Genomic DNA, 19089 nt, shown 5'->3' on the forward strand with positions numbered 1-19089 from the left:
TTGAGACTGTCCCATAGACTGCCACGTAAATAACTTATAAAAGGTATGAAAAGTTGTCATCAGAATACTCTATCTGCCAACAAACGAGAAATATAAAATAAAAAAAAAGGCAGGGAACACTTTTTTGTAAGTGAAGAAAACTAATGACTTTATTTAATAATTTCCTTTGTCAACGGTCTCCTCTGTGTCTCTCCATATCACCGTGCTGCGTATGCTCTTCTGTGTCCTCTGCACCTCAAGGATACACTGTTTAATTTAAAATCAAAGCTAAATGCACGTAGAAACAGCCCATTCTTGTGGCGCGGATGATAGCTCGCTACCATGTGCTAATAGAATAAATACCATGTAAATGTTCACCTGCCATTTCAGTCTTTCTGGCAGAATTATAACGCTGAGCTCTGAGAAACTGCTGCTGTTGTTCATTTAAACTAAAGCGGTCCTAAAGAATCTCAAAAACAGTCTCCTAAAGAATCTCATCTGACCCCAACACTGCATGTTTGAATATTTTTATTTCTCATTTTTATCTGAAACACATTTAAGGTGTTATTTGAATCTCTAAACTAATGAGGGCACTGAAGGTTGAATCGACTCTTTACAGACATGACATGACTTTGAAAAGTCGTAGAAAATTAACTTTTTTTTTTTAGTACATGACATGACTTTGCATGACAAAATCTCCGCTTAATCTCCGCTAATGGTTTAATTTAATGTTTTTATCCATAACACTTTTCTACTGTTGTATTCAATAAATGTTTAAGCGAATATATTTTTTTCTTTGGATTAACTTAGTAAAAGTTATTTACACTAAATGTGAATAACTTCAAGACTTATATATATATAAATCAAGAATATAAAATGAAATGTAATTCACGTAAAGATTGCTTTCAGTTTATAATGTTAATACTATATCTCGAACCAGGAGAGGTCGCTAGTTTTCAGCCGCTCCCCCGTATTCATTTCAGTGTGTACTGTAGTAGGACATGCACTCTAATGTAAACATTCACTATTATTAATAAATAATAAATGAAAAGCGGACCATGAAACGTGTTTTTCTAGTCAAGATGGTAAACAGGTTAGCTTTTTATCAAGTCCAAGGGGATACTTATATGTTTGGAAATCTGTTATTTTAAATCGTCATCACATCACTACGCACTATACACTGTGTGTGTGTGTATATAACAAAAAAATGCATCCTAGCAACTGCACTGTCGCACATATGCATTGTCAACAAAAGCTTTTTGCCAAATTCATGACAGAAATGTTTGCACTGAACTATGTTCTTAAGGTTTCCACAGGTCCTTAAAAAGTCTTCAGTTAAATCGTTTAAATTTAAGGCCATGTAAACTCTAAAATGACACAGAATATCTTAAATATAAGAGGTCTTAAATTTGGGGACAGAAAGGCAAAATTGCAATATAGATTAGTCTGTAGATTAAACTTCAAAAGGCAATGATTTCACTGAATAAACTTGAGCGCTGCATGTTTCAAAGTCAGACACTGTTTTGTAACCAGGGATACCAGGAGAGCACTGTTAATTCTGGCAGAGAACAGATGTGCTTTTCAGTAAGCCCCGTCTGCTGGTTTTTGCTACATTTTTTGCTTTTTTAAATGTTAACCAATGTCGACAAAAAACTAATGTATAATAAAAATCATCTAAAAATTAAGACACTAAGATATTTTTTATGTAATTTAATATAATTGATTAATAATAGCCTAATTGTTTAAATTAATATAATAGTGATACTTTTTGACTCTTCCTTTTCTTAAAAATTGTTTAAAGGCTGAAATGTGACGTGCAGGTCTTAAAAATGTCTTTAAAGCTCCTAAATTGTATCTCTGTACCTTTGTTTTTATTGCAAATTTACCAGACAATGCAATTGAGATGTTTATTGTTGGTGTGATATTGCTGTCAACTGACAGCAGAAGTTTTCCTTCTGAATTAGCTTAACTGCAAGTTTTATAGTTAATAAAATCTTTAAAAAACAAATTACATTAAATATAGCCTACTTTTAATTTACTTCAATAAAAATGAATTGAGTAAGGCTGATGTAAAAGGTGTGTGGATGTAGAAAATGCTTTGGCCCACCGTCACTATCAAAGTTGCCCATCCCTGCTATAGAGCCTGTAGCCTATGAGCTTAAAATCCCAGGACATCCCTAGTCTGAACGTTCACTGTTATTTATTACTTCACATTGTCTGACATGGAATATTCCATTCTTTCATAAAGAGAGACAGCAGTGATTCTACAATGAGTTGCCAATGTTGCTTCTGGCAAGTTATATCCTGTAAGTTTTAATCCTATTTTCTGTGTGATACATAATTTTGTTGATCAAAAGATCCACGATCTCTTATTAGCTAGGTATTATTTGATTTAATGCAGGTATTGATTCATATATGAACTCCACTCAGCCTGAGTCTCTGTACAAAAGCATCATCATATAACAAATTACGTTTTGTTTATTTATTTATTTATTTATTTTATAATTTTCCTTAGTCTGGCAGCTTTTTACAGGTGCATATGGGTAATTGTTAGAAGCTCATCAAAAATTCTAGACATCAATTCAGCTGATCAAAAAAACAAAAAACAAAACCTCAAGAAGACGCAACCCTAAAGTAAAATGCATAATAATCAACAAATATAATTTGTGCTAAAATAAATAAAACAAACTAATAATAAAAATAAAAGAAACTAATAAAAATTAAACTTTCACATTTTGCTGTACATAAAAATATTGCTTAAGCATCATGATAGTAATGGGATGCTGTAATGGAATTATGCAAAAATATTCCTCCTCACTCCTTGTTATTTTGAGTTTTTAAGATGAAAGAAGCAGCTTGTTCTCACTGGAAGTCTCAAACCATGATCTCTTCATCTCTCTGGTTGTTGCTGCTGCTGGCAGCTGTTTCTCATCATAGTCTTTAAGCTTCTATAGAGATACTTCATATTAAAAACACTCATGGTTATACATAATGTTGTCATATCTCTAGCATTGATCATATTTTTCCCCCTCAGATGTTCACTGTGTTAGAACAGCCAGAATGATTCTGTGGTCTTAAGTCGACAGACAGGTTTTGACATGTCCTGCCAAACTCTCTGGGGTATTCTGACAGCAGCTACTGCACTGGCTTCGATTCGGCCTTGGCAGGAAAAGCTCTGGAATGGGTTGGAAGGATGTGTGGTAGCGGTAACACATATTACAGTGACAAACTGAAAAGTAGATTTCAAGTTACCAGAGATTCTTCCAGCAACTCAGTGACTCTTCAAGGACAGAATATGCAGACTGAGGACACATCTGTGTATTACTGCGCCAGAGACTCACAGTGACACAGAGCAGCTACTGCCTTGTTCAAAAAACCACACTAACACTTCCGGCACACAAATACACAGCTTTGTTTTACTGATTGAGTGATTTCTGATCAGAGTTTTCAGTTATATTCAATGTTCACAAAATGATGGTTAAAAGTTAGCATTAACATGTTTTTATTTTACATAAAAATAGACCACAATGCTTTCTAGTTCTAAAAATAGTCTTATAGGCCTATGTATTATGAGGCAAAACTATTGCCTCTCTGTTCTAACCTTCTAAAATCTGCTAGCAAAAAAGTTAAAACAGGGATACTTTTACACTTTTCATTCCTTGTATCTCTGTCTTCTCCATTTGCCACACAAGCTCATTAAACTGACATACTCCTGCCTCCTGATACAGTATGGTGTGTTACAAGTGTATTCTTGGCACATTTCACAAGACAGTGATCACGGTTCACAATTTAGGACAGCCGCTGACCTCAGTCATATGACAAAAGGCATTGCACCTCTGACTAAAAGGCTTCAGCCATTGGACTAAACGGCACTGTGTCTCTAACTGAAAGGCTTTCAGAAAAAACAATGTCAAGTATCAGGTCTTGTACAGTTAGGCATTGGAAACAGCATCAGACAAAAAGCCATCTTTGAAGTCTTTGGTTGCTGTAATATAATTTCAGTCAAAAAAAGTGGATACCACAGAATAGATATAATTGCTGATAAAAAAAAAAAAAAAACTATTCTAGCATCGAAGCAACAGATATATAAGACATATATGGAGACAAGGGAGTGTCTACAAAAGAGACATATTTACTGATGTGTGACCCCCTCAGGAAACACCTGCGTTTAGATTATTGCCTCTAAAAAAATAAGTGAATATGCATGTATAGTTTCATAAGATCTATTTACATTCTGTAACTACAAGGCATATAGAAACCACTAAAATACATTCTGTTAAAGCTAATAACATGTTCATTCAAACATAAATGAAAGACTGATACAATCAAGAAATTGCTATATCCTTATATCTTCTCAGCAAGTGATATCAGAAGCAAATTATGTGACCCTGATGACTCTAATATTATTCTAAACAAGGTTTCTAAACCAAATTCTGCTAATCAAACTAAACTTATGACATTATTATGACATTTCAATAAAACTGCGATGATCATTTTCACCTCATAAGAATCCACTTGCTCATTTCTGTCCTCACTCTTTCCATCTTGCTTCTCCACTGCGCGAGAGTCTCTGAGGGGCTTCTATAAGATATTGCTTCCAGATGGATATTAAGAGTTGGTAATACTACTCTGATCATAATAATTTGGGGGTTTTGATTTTTGCCTTTCAGTGTCAAAAGACAGTTCAAAAGAGGAAAAAGACGTGTCAGAGGAACTTGCTGAGGAAGCCACAGGTAAATAATGTAAGATAACACCATTATTAAAGACTCCACCACAACAGAAGACTAGGAACACAGTTAGAGCGGCCACTGTGTTTGTCCTACATGCACGTCGACTGTACTTCTGAGTCTTCACCATGTCTCCCTCATTCATCTTGCTTCTCGCCTTTAAAACAATAGAGGAAAACTTGGTAAAACTGAGTAATACTGTGTATAGACTGATCTGGATCTTCAAAACCCTGAATGTCTGTTTAGTATTTGCTGTGCTGCTGATTAGATCTGAAGTGTTACATCACCACTGTCAAGATGAAGAATGCACTCTGCTTACTGCTGCTCTCATTCAGCCTACAACGTGAGGTTTCACACATCCTATTATCAGATCTAGGGTATACAGATTCCAAAAATTAAATCAGTCTTTTTCAATCTTATTTCTTTTAGGCATAAAATGTCAAAGTATGGAGTCCACTGAAAGCACAGTTCAGAAAAAGCCTGGAGAAACTCTGACTCTGTCCTGTAGAGGATCCGGGTTCAGCTTTGGCTGCTGTAGCATGCACTGGATCAGACAACAAGCTGGAAAACTACTTGTTTGGATGGGACGTGTTTCTAGTGACAGCAGTGGCAATGACTACTCTGAATCCTTCAAAGGTCGAACTGAAATCACCAGAGATAATTCATATAGTATAGTGTATCTGAAACTATCAGGCCTGACATCAGAAGACTATATTTTTGTATATTTTATATTTCATGTATTTTTGTGCAAAACAAGCACAGTGACACAGGTCTTGTACGGCTGAACAAAAACCACACTGGCTGTTTTATCTCTTGTTACTAGAAGTCAACAGGTGGCAGCAGAGAATTAAAAAAAAACCTATAAAATGCTACCTAATGAAATGATATACCATCGCTGGAGATGGTACAGTATGCAGTGAAGTTCTCTATAAAAGCTCAGACATTATACAGCACAAAGGCATATCTGATTCCTTTAACACAATGTGTGTCTTTTCATGTGTAGATGTTTGGTAGCGGTTACACGTTACAGGGACAAACTAAAAATCTGACTTTTAAGTTACCAAGAGTGAACACAGTAACAAAACAAAACCATAACTACAGAATATGATGATGAAGGACACAACAGTGTCTTATGATGCACGAGAGTGAACACAGTAATAAACCACAATCACAACAGAAAAAAGAAAAGTCAAACAATTCCTCACACATATGAATATAAAATTGCATATGTTTCTTACCATATTTCAAGAGATTTTTTTTCAGCATTTTTTTCAGTGCACAGGTTCTCAAAGGACATAAAATGAATTTGAAAAGAGATGGAGAAAGAAAATGGTGTAAAAATCAATTCAAGTCCATGAGAAAATAATAACATATATATAACATTTATAACACTTCTAGCACTTGGAGGACTGATAGGTCAGGCAGATCGCTCTCTTGAAAACAGGACCACCATCCCACTGAAAGGACCTGGCTTGACTCTCTAGGCATACCAGTGGGGCATGTTAATGTTATTAATCAAAGTTTATTAATTATGTCATACATTAAATAATTTGATAATTATTTTACCATTGTTCTAGGTTTGTGGCCAGCTCTGCTCTATTCATTGCAGCTCTGTACAGGAGGAACTGCACTGATTCTCAGTTCTAAATAGTGTGCTGTCTAGTACAGTGCTGCAACAGTATGGATGGGAGTCCTTTAAAACAATAATTATAATAAGATAATTACGATAATTTGGGTTACATATTTAATTGATTTCAGATACATTTTGAATTACTTTCAGTTGCATTTTAAATTGTTACTATATTTAAAATAAATTATGAAGAATAATTAATATTCTATATAATGATACAAACATGCCAATAGAATGTAAAGAGATCAGTAATATTTCAAAGTGAAAGTGAAAGTGACATGACATACAGCCAAGTATAGTGACCCATATTCAGAATTCGTGCTCTGCATTTAACCCATCCAAAGTGCACACACACAGCAGTGCACACACACACACTGTGAACACACACGTCCCTATCCCTCCTAACCATTTCTGATCTTGTTTGCTTTTTACTGAATAGCATCATCATGTTTGTGTTAGGGATCCCTGGAAAACTGCTATATTAAATGTTAACAATTAATTCAAGCTTTAGGTTACAGATAATAAAAAATTAAAAAATTTCAATAACTGCCAGAAACTGTCAGACTAAAGCCCCGTTCACACAGAGAATGATAACTATTAACATAAGGATATTAGCGTCCACACCAGCGAACGATATAATTTGTTTATTCTAAGCGCAGGCTTGTCCGCTGCTTGCTCGTTATAGCAGGGTTCTAGCAGGTTCTGATGATTGCTGTTTCATGTATTTAATCGTTCGTCAGCTGAAAAAAAAAAAAAAAGTTGATTCCAACCATATAATTTCTCTGTGCCTTTATCATTATAGCTTGTGGTGCAGACTCTGCTATTTTTTTTTTTTTTTTATTACTGAGAACGATTTTTAAAAACTATATCGTTTATCTTTATAGTTATGGTTTGTGAACGGGCCTTTAAGGTTTTATTACAATACATGGCAATTTAAAAATGTCCAACAGTATTTAAATACCTTCATAGCAAGTGAAGAAGTTCCTGTCACAGCAAACACCTATCAGAGCCACCGATGCAAACGTGGATTACCGGGATCCCTGCTGTTATTTTCTACTATCTCTTAGGAGTTATAAAAAGCTGGAGGTGGACAGAGTTTAAAACTAAACTCTAACTTAGCCCTGCTATTTTAGTGCTGAACAAAATCAGTGCAGCAGCTAGATTTGCTAGAAGACGATGGAACAACAATAATACTAAACAACAAGAACTAACACTGAACAATTCCATTCAACATGCGATGAAAAATGCCCTATTTACAATAATCCGGTGCTAAGTTCTTGTAAAATGAAAAATCATCTTTCTCCTTTGTCATTTGGAAAAGCTCTACGAAAGAGACTGTGAATAGAAGTCCATTGTGTTACAAGAGCAGAGCTAAACTGTCCAAATGAAAAATAATAGTATTGCTTATTCTGTGATTCATGAATCGATACATTATCAGGATATTCAAAAAAACATTTCAATGTAAAAAACACGTTGTTCATTTCTACAAAAACCGCCGATTACACATATAACGTTACACATATTAATCCTTTGAGAATTGTAGTGGCATCACTCGAGGACTATTGGTGTTAACTCTTGTCCAACATTGCTCACTAGTGGTCGGGAAGCATTTCCGTTTGTGTTTTGTGGCTCTATGTCGTTGTGTTTGTGAGCTTGTTTGCTTTTTTAATGGTCAGTGTGTTGTGCACTACCCAGGCCACCGTTATGACAGAACTGGGTGACCCTTTTAACATTCTGTCACGGGGTCTCCAGATTGAAAAATAGCCTTTTTGGCTAATTCTTGGCACACATTACAGTTATGCTCATTAAACGTGCATTGTCCATGTTAACAAATAAACTAACTACTAAACCTGCATGGTAGAAATCTCAGTATTTCTTTTAATAATGGCAATACAAACCTTCAGAATACTTTATTCTTTCTACTTTTTTAAATCACATGCAGGAAATCATTCTGGAATCAAAGGGGAAGTTCAAATTTCCATTCACACAAAGTAGATAGAGTGGTAGGTCTTGATTATTTAACAGATATACAGAAAATTTATAGATCAATTAGTTTTAGACCACAACATCAAAGGTTGCAGACAGTATAAAAATACACTCACTTGGATTTTTTTTTGTAAAAATTATTATTATTATTTTAAGTGTTGGTGTAGTTACAGTGTTTTGCCCTTGTATGGCTGCACAGGTTAACAACTGTGAGTCACGGAGTGTTGTGATGTTCAAATTGAAAGAATAAGAGGCAACTATAAGGGAAGTAATTTAAAGTGAAATTAAATATAAGACATACAAACAACAAAACTGTCACTAGATAAAATACAGAAATGTTGGACATGCATGCAAAATTCTTGAAGAAAATGAGTATTTATACCCAATACTTTCATTAAACAATGAAGTCAAAAAAACCCCTGATAGACAAGTTTAAAGATCTGTTTATTAAACCATCTTCGATGTAACGAAATGTCTTGAAACATGTTATTTCCGGTCCGTTTCTTCAAGTCAAGTCAAGTCTGCTTTATTGTCAATTCTTCCACATGTACAGTACATACATACAGAGAATTGAAATTGCTTTAGTCTCAGACCCTTGGTGCATACAACACTAACAGTAGAACATTAAATACAGATAATAAAATATCTAAAGCCTACAACAATCAAATATACAAATAGGTCATGGTAAAAAGACACGATAAGTAAAGCAGCACAATGGCACATGGCAGATAGAGTGCAAACCAGTGAAGTAAACAGTGCAGATATAATGATTGTAGTGCAAAAGAGCTTCTTCAGTCTGATTAAAAAAAAAAGTGCAAAAAATCTCAGGGGGAGAGCAGTTCTTATTTAAACTGACAGAAGAGGTAGTTGAAAATGAGGTCAGTTAACTGCTGAATGAGGTAGTGAGTGACCAATGGTGTACAAAGTGTTCTGGTGCAGGGTCCCAGTGTGTTAGTGGGAAGCTGTGTTCAGAGTTCGGTGTTGCATGGGGGAAAAGGGGGGGGGGGGGGGTAATTAAATACATTGGTAATTACTGTTTGATTTTCTACATAACATGATTAGTTGTTATTGTGTTTTCTACAATACATTGGAAAGTTACTGTCATTTTCTACAAGACATTGCTGGTTACTGTGACAATCACAGTATTTATTATAGTGCGCCAATTTTGACTGAATCTACAGTATTTACTGTGATTAGTATACAGTAACATTACTGTTAGATTTCACATGTGTTTTACAGTGAACGCAAGATATACTCGGAATTTGGTGCTCTGCATTTAACCCTCCAAGTGCGCACGCACACAGCAGTGAGAAGTAAGCACACACACCACACACAAAGCAGTGGGCAGGTCATTTTTGCTGACAGCGCTCAGGGAGCAGTTGGGGGGTCGGGTGCCTCTTGCTCAAGGGACTCACCTCGGTCTTGATCTTAAGGGTGGAGAGAGCGCTGGACACCTCACCCCCATCTCCCCCCGACCTTACCAACCCCTGCCGGACTATCAAAGTATCAAAAAGTTATTTTTATGGTTAAGATCAGGTATAAATAGTCGTTCTTTAAGGTAACACATTGTAGGGTATAAGACCAAACCAGACAAATTAAAGATTCGATCGGGGAGCATGGTTGAAACATGAAGAGCCGAATTTCACAGGAACGGCTCAATACACAGGATGTTGTAAATCAATTCCTAGCACCACAACGGAAGCACGTCCACGAACTAGACAGCTTGAATAGCTTTAACATTTAGAACAAAAGAACATCCAATTCGCCAAGAACTTTCAGATATCTGAAATTCTCAGGGGACCTTTTAACCATAGAAGGTCCTTTTGTCACAAGAATGACATAGAATGTCTTTTACAGATGTAGATGCACCAAAATGAACTCCAAATGAACTCCAAAAGACTCCATATCATATATGAAACCCACACATTTGACTATCATGTTTTTTAATCACTTATTGTGTATGTCTTTTTAATAACTATTGAATAGCTTAAGGATTCCTATTCTTGTTTAGTATGTGTGTTTGAATCTTCTAGCTTGAAATGTTTCTGACAATCAAGTATTTGTCAAATGTATCATATTCTTGTTATAGGAATCATGTCCAAAATTATACCCTGCAAGAGCAGGAAAATTCGGACCACATGATCGATAAGATAACATATGATTTATGAACGGGCAGTAGGAACATCGCAACACCCGAGCAAAGTACAATCATTTGCCAGTCCAAACTCGCCCCCCTATCCACTATATAGTGCACTATATCGGGTGTCAGCCATTTTGTAGTGCTGTCCGAATTCTGAGTGAACGACTTCATTCCGCTACATCGTTCACTACTTTTTTACCCACTATTCATTCTGATTTCGAAAGTGTACAACCGATGTACACCGCTGAAGCACTATTTCCCACAATCCAATCGCGGAGTAGCCGCCGCGAAGCTGGAAGCGAAGGCTGAGCGGGAAGCGAGCGAAGTTTGAATGAGATGACGCTACATCTATTTCTGTTATTCGCTTATTTTGTTAACTTACAAAAATGATGATAATTTGGTGGCTGCAATAACTCAGTTTAATATTTTACTAATTTACTGAGGTGGCATCGTTGTTAACTTACAAAAATGATGATAATTTGGTGGCTAATTTAAAAATGTTCGTTAATCACCTGTAGGTAGCGTATTCATTCTGATGTAAAATTAACGGTCGCCTGAGGGCTTCTCTTCGACCATTATCTTATCTGAGCTAAAACGCTGCTCGGGAGAGTTTCAGGATACTAAAAAAATAATTACATAAAATTATGAACGTAGTTAACGTGATTATTTTTGTTCTCAGTATTTTAATAATATGATTATGAACATAAAAAGCATTACAAAACAAATAAATAATATACCATCAATGAAAACACAAAGCTGACGGGGAGGTATGTATAATTACAAACAGTAATTTTGAGTGTTATTGGTATTTATAGTATATACATGTAATATAAAATTGCATATGTGACGACGATAATTTTTGCAACCGCTCCAAGTCTCACGCGCAGTGTATACGTCACCGTCATATAAAAACAGGTCACCGTCCGAATCCATTCACTTATTTCGTTCACTCCTTTATGATTATAGTCCACACAACTGCTATTCACTATATAGGGATTAGTGAATGAGTGAACGAGTGAGCGATTTCAGACACAGCAAATATCTAACTGGTCAAGACAACATTTGAGGTGTGGCCGAAAGGCCAGTTTAAATACTCAGGACACCATCAAATTTTGCTTTTAGCTTTTGCTTTTACTTTAGTCATGCCGCTTTTAGCTTTTTGCTTTAGTCATGCTTTTAGTCATCACTTCTTAGCTGCTTCTTCGAGCCGTTCCAGCGTGCTTCGCCTGCATGCCTGCTGCTACTTAGCCACAAATGAGAAGAAACACCACCTAGTCTCGTCAAACTTTCCTTCTTTTCTTTACTTTAGTTTATTTTCTTTTCCGTTTGAGAGATCGTGTTCTGAGTTAAGTTTTGTAACGCCGCGGTTCCGGAGTCTGACCTCAAGTGCCCGTCTGAAACTTCCAACCAGCCCACAACTCCGCATCTTCAGCCTACGCCCAACCACGGGCTTCCCAAGACATCACTTCAACGACTACTGAACTTCCAGCCAATCAGCAACCTCAGGAAACCCCCTTTTTGACGACAACAAAGTGAACCCCTTACATTGGTAAGCAACACAAGTAACGTACCTCCAGACTGAGCTAAACTGGTGTATCTAATATAATTTTAATCTCATTGAGGAACTCAATGCGAGGGTTAATTAAGTACGTATTGCTGTAAACTTGGGATTCCACATTTTAATTCTCTTAAACTCATTCTTTCATTACTTTCTATCTTCCTACAACTTGTGTGAATGTGAGTGCGTGTGCTTATGTGTTAGATTAGTTTATATGTCTTAGATTTATCTTAATAAAGCCTTATTTATATTGAAAGAGAAGTATCTTGTGCTTTGTGCTATAAGCTTCTAATGTCTTAAACTGCCGATCTTGTTACTGTGTTAATTAATAGTGTTTTCACTATACTTTTTTGATATTAATATCCAGTGCAGATTTTATGTTATACGGCTCGTTCAATGAATCGCTGGCCGTTTCAGTGATCAGCCGTGAAACAAAGGGATTCCCCTGTCCAAACTCCCAACATATTCACTCACAACTCATTAACAGTTTTTAAGCATTATTAAACAAAGCCTTTTCCACTGAAACATGATATGACCATAACCAAATTGACTACAGACTTTCAAGACTTTCTTTTATAAATTAAGAAAACAAAAAATCAGACAAATAATTTTCTATTATCATTATGTTGCATCTTTTCTCTCTTATTCTTTCTTAATGATCATCATTACTATATTAATAATCACAATATAGCTATTTTTATTTTATGTTTGTTTTTATAAATAAGAACAAATGTAAAAAAAAAAAATAAACAGCAGAACAAATATAAGAAACAAATAGTGCATTACTTTTTTTCATTTTACATCTAAACAAAAGCATTCAAGAAAAACAATCAAATGTAAAAATCACTTAAGTGTGTTCATTACGAATAAATTATTCAAACTACAAAAGCAATTAAATCAAGAGCAGCAATATATATATTTTTTTTTATATTGTTAGATTAACATTAATGAGAAAGGTGTCCTATATATTAAGACCTACTGCAAGGATCTAATATAATGTTACATTATCAGATGTTCTTTTTCCCCAACAGTTCTCTAAACGTTTACGTAAGAAATTACAGATTATGACTGGGCGGATCAGCCTAGCTTAAATACTGTAATTCTGTGTATACACAGTATGTGTATATATTTATTGGGATCATGCGCTTGGTGGAATGGCCATCGGAATGGTTGGGCCTTTATCTGCGCGATTCATCTGCAGCATTAAAGAGCGAGCAAAGAAAAAAAGGTTCTCCTCTCCAAAATCATACATTAAAGATCATTTTAGATGTTTAATTAATATTTGGATCATTGTGATTTTTTGTGAAAAAGTGCTCATTTCAAAAAAAAAATCAGCATTTTTCCCTTTTTTTTGTCTGTAGCTCCAAATTAGGCCGTGCTCATTTCAAAAAAATTTGCCAGCACGTGCTAAGTCTATAGAAATACAAAGACAATTCAGTCCTATACTTATGAATGGGAGAAACTGCAACCCGCAATATGGTGGGATAGTCCTGCCTTTTAAATGAAAGAGACAATTGTTGATTGGTAAAGTCATTGCGCATGCTGACCAGCCGATGCGCAGGCACAGTCATAAGCGCGTTGGAACTACGCATGCGCATTGGCCGGTCTAGCCTGAAAAATAAGCTTTTTAAAGCTATTTCAGCATAAGAAACAACATCCATGGGGCAGTTCATTTCAGATTTTGTTGCTGATTTGAAATATGTAATTTAATCGTGAGTTCAGCAGGCAATTTTTGAGATTTCAGGATTCCTCCATTCATTTAGATAGGACTTAGTCTTGTTTGAGCTGCCCGGAGGTAAATGAAAAATATGGCCGCCGAGTGAACAAACTTTCCTTAAAAGCAACGGTCACAAAAATCACACAAAAAAACCTTGTGCACAACAAACCACCCACATTTAAGAATAATTGTGATGCCAGAAGAGGGCACCCTTCCATGATAAATGAAAAAAAAAAAAAACTGACACTCAGTGAACTGGTTTTGTTTGAACACACCGACTTCTGTGTGTCCTCATACACAGCAAATATATCAATGCAAACTCAACTGCCATATTTTCTATTTAAAACTAGTAAATGAGTGATTTATCTGAAGAGGAGAAACAATGTTCTCCATAAAAATCCTTCTGCTCTTGGCAGCTGTACACAGTGAGTGTTTTAATTTTTAAAAAATAGGAGTTTAGGGGGTTTTATTTAGGCAGTTTTACAGACTCCTGTTTTGTCAGTATTGTAACTGAAAAAAAAATAAAATAAATAAATAAATACATCACAATAATGCACAAGTAATCCACAACACAACTCTAGTCCATCATTTAATGTCTTATGAAGCGAAAAGCTGCGTGTTTGTAATGCAAAAACAGAATGTTTCGTATTAAAGGAATAATTTACCCAAAAATCAAAACAATGTGTCATTATGTCTTTCCAAACATATATGATTTTCTTTCTTAAAACACAAAATGAGAAGTGCAAGTTAAATGACTAAAATAATAAGACATTTAATGGCATTTATTTCATCATTTTGGACATGATTTTATTTTACATTGAAAAAAAGCAGCCAGAATATTTACTTTTCTGTTCCACAAAAGAAAGCAAGATATATGGGGTTGAAACAACATGAAAATGAGTAATTAATGACAGAATGATAATTTCTTAGAGAACTGGTAATTATTTATTTTTAATTAAAAGTCAATTCGAAATACCAGAAAGATACAGATATACATCAAACAAATTACAAATATTAATATTTAATTTACAAAGATTTCAAATCATTACTTTGTATGCATTGTATGGATCCAAAAGATGCATATGTATGTGATTCAGTAATATGATGCCCCTATTTAAATACAAGACATCCCTAACTGAACATTTAACTATTCAAATGTTGGGTTATGCAAATTCATCATCTTCTTGATCCCTTCATAATCAGTTCTGAATCATTGTACAGCTCAATATTTCAGTACACAATTATGGAGCATAAAATCTTGGGATTTACATTACTGTTGCTGGCTTCTCAATGTATGATTCTAGACTTTACCGTTCAGAATATATGTTTTTTTTATCTGAATGTACACACAGTGATCATGTTTTATTTTGCAGATTGTTGGTGTCAAACACTGACTGAGTCTGAGGCTCCAGTCATGAAACCTGGAGAATCCCATAAACTGACATGCACTGCCTCTGGTTTGGACATTGCTGGCTACTGGATGGCTTGGATCAGACAGAAGTCTGGAAAAGAGCTGGAATGGCTGGCATTGATCAGATCTAATAGCCAGTATATATATTACTCTCAGTCTGTTCAAGGACGGTTCACCATCTCCAGAGACAACAGTAGGAAGCAGGTGTATCTGCAGATGAACAGCCTGAAGAATGAAGACACTGCTGTATATTATTGTGCAAGAGACACAGTGACTGAAATTACTACAGCACTGTGCACAAAACCTTCCAAGACAGTAGACAGATAAGAATATTTTTACACAAAATAATTATGAGCTAGAAAACAGCATTTCTGGATATTATAATATTTGAATAAGGACATTTCAACAAAGCTTATGTTATTCTGTTGTTTGGTAATGTTTATACTGGAACATAAAATCAGGCAAATAGGTCTCTAGAGCCTGTCTTAACAAAATAACATTGCAGAAACTAAACACACAGCTGTAATAGGACTCTGCATGACTAAAATACCAGAATTCTTTCACCAGAACATGGAGAAACTAAAAATAGCTGCATGCATGTGACAGGTGTTTACAAAAATTACTCGTGTTGTGGGTGTACAATATTATTTTCATATCATTAGGAGGTTTCCTATTGTTCATGAAATGAACCTCAATGGAAAAAACTCCACTGACTCCACAGATTTTGCTATTTGAAGGTGTCAGCACAAATGATCTGATGTCTGTTTCATATTTAAAAAGCTAAACAGTGAAGTGGAGGATTCATCACCAGTTCAGCCTTCATATAAACCATGTTCACTTCATTTCTCTTGCTGTGGCTGGCTGCTGTGTATTGTAAGTAAATCCTCTGGATAAACAAAGTGTTTTTAGTGTAAATATTCATAATTCTAAATGTTGTGTTTATTTGCAGGTATTGACTGTCAGGTTGTGCTCACACAGTCTGAACAGTCAGTAGTTGTGTCTCCAGGTGCTTCCTACAAACTGACCTGTGCCTGCAGTGGGTTTACTGTTAGTAGCACTAACATGCACTGGATCCGTCAGGCACCTGGAAAAGGACTGGAATGGATTATTTATTATCATTCAGATTCTGATAAGAGCTCAGCTCAGTCAGTGCAGGGCAGATTCACAGCATCTAAGGACAGCTCTAATCTCTATCTGCATATGAATCAGCTGAAGACTGAAGACACTGCAGTGTATTACTGTGCAAGAGACACACTGTTCAGAAATCATCATGGAAATGGGTGTGGACAAGTTTGAATAAGAAGCTCTAAAGTACACATAATGTCCATCTGGTTTGGAATGTACTAAATGCAAAAAAAAGTCCAGTAAAATTTAATAATTATAAAAACTTAATTACTCTTTTCACACTTGCTTTCTTATTCACTGTACAAGTAAATATTGTGGAGGACAGTAGTCGGTGTTCTACAGTTGTGTGTTTCAGTGATGAGTAATAGTCTTTTATTTATTGACCACAATATATTGTTGTTAATTGGTCAGGGTTGTTGGTTAATTTTAGAAAAATTGCGTATCTAACAAAAAGTAACCATAGATTAATAATATTAAATATAAACGGTTGGTTTTGTTAACCCTCAGATGCAATGATTTGGAGGAAGTGGCGCAAAGCTGGACCTCACCTCGCAAACACTCCTCAAACACTTTGTTATAAGCTGTCTTTCCGTCGTGTGTGTCCACGGCTCCGGTCAGTGTATCACTATACTGCGGTATGGACTCTGCTGATGATTATTTCATATGAGGCAATCCTCCATTTTGTTCTGCATCATTTTCTAATTTCATTGTTCTAAACTCATTATCATGATTTTGTCCATGTTTTGCTAGCTTGTTCGTGGCTCAGTCTCTTGACCTCCTCAATTCTGGTGGTGAAAAAGCCTGGCAGAATCAGTGACTCTGTCCGGCCCCCCTGTGTCTGGACCTTTGTGTCAGTGTCTGCAGCTACTGGTATGCACTGGATCATGTCAGGATCACCGGGAACGCTACTGGAGGATGATTGTACGGGACGGCGTTATTGACCACTGGCATCTGTTTTACCCAGCGCTCTACAAATTCAGTGTCTCTTGCCCAAAAGACATCACAGCAAAAAACATGCTCCCGCTATTGCGAGGTGAAAAATAAAGTAAAGACATAACGACTGCAGGCACTGAGGAACAACAAATTCTTGATGGGTATGTGATCTCTGAGGGTCCAAGAAAGAAACAGTTGTAAGCACAACTTCACTTTTTTGTTATTTCTGTTAATTCTCTGAGGTTTTAGAAGTGGATGTCATCTTGAATAATCCAGAAAACTTTAAGACAGTGGAGTGGGTGGCCTACAAAAATTCATATCTGGTAGTAGTTTATATATAACTACTCTCAGTCTGTTCAGGGGACGCTTCACCATCTCAGAGACAACCAGCAAGAAAACAGATGTATTGCCAGATGAATAATATGGACGACTTGAAGACAATGTGTATATATTGTGCAAGCGAGAAACAGTGATTGAATACGGTACAGCACAAAATCCGTTAAACAAACCATATAAAACAGTTCACTATATAAACTCAGTGAAGTAAATTTAATTAAACATTTCCAAACATGTCATTCCGCATAATTTGTAATTTGAGAACACTGAAAAGCAACACAATACACTTGGCGAATAAAAAAAAAAAAAACTGAAATATTAACATTTTCTTGAAGAATGTACATAATGATACAACATTATAAATGTTGAATGGACCATACAGCAATTATTCACTGCGCCCAACAGAGGGACTCCCAAAACTTACAGTGAAAACCTGACTTTTTGTCTGAAAATGTAAATTGTAGAGACAAAAATTATATTAAAAACAGGCCAAAAGAAATTAAGATCAAATTCACCTTGAAGTAAATGTGGTTAAATTGGAGTTCATGTGTAATTCTTCAAGAGCACCCATTTCAGTAACACACTCCTCACATTTCACCACACATCTTACTTCAGAAACTTTATATACAGCACAAAAATGTGGCATATGCAAACTCGCTCTCCACCTCACCTGTAGATAAAAACAACTTGGCAAACATAAAATTATAATTTAGAATACACCCTTATACAGTCAAGGCAGTCAAGGTTTTTTAACAATGAGGTCGATAAGCACTTTGTCTGTTCATTATTGTAGTGATTTAACTCAACAAGGTTTGGTTTTTTTTTATGTCGACATTTTCCACTTTTTTCTAGCCAAGCGCATTCAATACACTATGGATGCTCTACATCAATGTAATTTATTATTTTATTCCACAGGTATTTCAGTGGTGATGAAAGTCCGGTTGGGGATCAGTCACTTTGCTGAGATAAAGAGACTGGAGGAAACAGTGAAGATCTCCTGTAAAATATCTGGTTTTTACAATGACAACAAGAGCTATATGCACTGGATACGACAGAAAACAGGGAAAGCTCTGGAGTGGGATTGGGAGAGTTAACTCTGGCTCTGGTAGTGCTGATTATGCAGATACAATGAAAAATCACTTCACGCTGAGTGAGGATGTGTCTCAAAGTACACAGTATCTTGAAGCCAAGAGGACACTGCTGTTTATTACTGTGCTCGAGAGACACACTGACTCCATCTGATGAAGCAGCTCTACAAGAACCTGACAGTAAACTGAAGTGAGTGAGATTATGTTAATTATTAGCTTGATACCTTAATCAACATATCACTGCAAATTTAATCTTGATTGCAATAAAAATGTGTACATTTTAGCCTTCAGCTTTCAAATTTGAGTTTTCTTTATTTATTTATTGTTCTATTCTACCATTTCTAAAATGTTATAAATTGTTTCTAGAATAGAAGATGTGATTCTAACCTAAATAACATTATACTTTCATTGTATGGAAAAACTTGCATTTTTAGTTTTGGGTAAGCTATATTTTTAAAT

This window comes from Cyprinus carpio, unplaced genomic scaffold, assembly GCF_018340385.1.
Source record: "Cyprinus carpio isolate SPL01 unplaced genomic scaffold, ASM1834038v1 S000006530, whole genome shotgun sequence".
In the NCBI taxonomy this organism is placed as follows: Eukaryota; Metazoa; Chordata; class Actinopteri; order Cypriniformes; family Cyprinidae; genus Cyprinus; species Cyprinus carpio.